This window comes from Cynara cardunculus, assembly GCF_001531365.2.
Source record: "Cynara cardunculus var. scolymus isolate 2C chromosome LG 12, CcrdV1, whole genome shotgun sequence".
Classification (NCBI taxonomy): domain Eukaryota; kingdom Viridiplantae; phylum Streptophyta; class Magnoliopsida; order Asterales; family Asteraceae; genus Cynara; species Cynara cardunculus.
The window spans coordinates 3,192,463-3,194,000 of record NC_037539.1 but is presented as its reverse complement, the minus strand read 5'-3'; positions in this window follow the sequence as shown (position 1 = coordinate 3,194,000).

The following is a 1,538-nucleotide window of genomic DNA, read 5'->3' as shown; positions in this document are numbered from 1 at the left end:
TTTATAAAAATAATAATTAAGTATTCTGTTAGAACTTAATGATTATCCTAATTATATTTTAGATTTTTTATATTTAAAATGAGATGTTTATCATGTATTTGATTGTGTTTATCTGCAGTTAGTTACACGAATTCAGATATGAGATGAATTCGGATAGAGATGAACGGGTTTAAGAGTTTTTAAGAGTTTTAGCCAAATAGTTTATAAGATAGTATAGATATATATTAAGGTTAGATTATATTTGATTTTTTTTTATAATTATCTAGTCATAACTCATATATAATTAAACTTGAAAAGTATTTAAATTTAAAAGATATTTATGATCAATAAGAATTGTTTCTATATATAGATTTGTAATTTCCTTTATTAATAAGAATCTTTTTTGACCCACCAATCAAAAACTTTTTGAGAAGGCCATCTTTTTCGTCTATATAGTCTGGCCCTAACGAGTAACGGCCTCCTCTCATGATTGTGACCTTCTGCAGTTGTCAAGACTCGCGGTTACTCAACCCTCTCCCCACTGCCCTCTCGAGCCACAGTGTCAAGACTCGCGGTTACTCAACCCTCTGCCCACTGCCCTCTCGAGCCACGGCCACAACCTCTGTCCACTGTGACTCTAACACCTCCTCAGGTTTTTTTTTATGTTTAAATGTTTGAATCTTTATTTTGTTAATTGATTATCTCGTTCTTGTTGATTTCTAGACTCTTAATCCGCCTCTGATTTTGTGTGCTTAATTGAAGTAGTTGTTGTCTGTCCCATATTATAAACATCAATGTTCGATTCTTATGGTTCACTGTGAGCTTCAAACTTAAAACCGAATTTTCTATACATACATTAATACATATAGAGTTTGTTTCATATTAAGAAGGGATTTGGACCTTTTAATATAAGTTTAAGAAGGGATTTGGACCTTTTAATTGGTGTTGATTTGATGGTTCATATTAACTTCCACAATAACACATGAATTAGCCGGGTATTTAAAATATCTACCAAATGTTATTTTTTAAAGGACGACAAATATTAATTTTTATGACAATTAATTATTACTTACGTTTATTAAATGCATTTTCTTTATATTATGTGTTTAAACTCATACTATTATTGCCTATTTTTTATATAACTTCAATCTCTATTATGAGTTGCATTCTAAAAATTGATCGATATCCTCAACCGATTTGTGCGATTATGAATTGATTATCGGGGATTGGAAACTTTAGAATATTGAATGTGTAACCTTCCATCAACAATTACCAACATTATTGCCACCGTTTAATCCCTAGCCATAGATCAAAAGTTAAACGACTATGATCTGGCTGTAAAAGTTGTAGGAATGTAAATGATTATATAATAACACCCATATATATATATATATAGGGGCCTATTCAAGGGAGAACTGAGTTRTTTGTGGTAACTGTGAGAACCAATATTAACCACAAATCAATAGATAAATTAGGAAATTTATAAATTTGGTAATTTTAAATTAAAATCTTAATGCAAGGATATTTTTGGTATTTTAAAACTCTCATCTCTTCTCTCT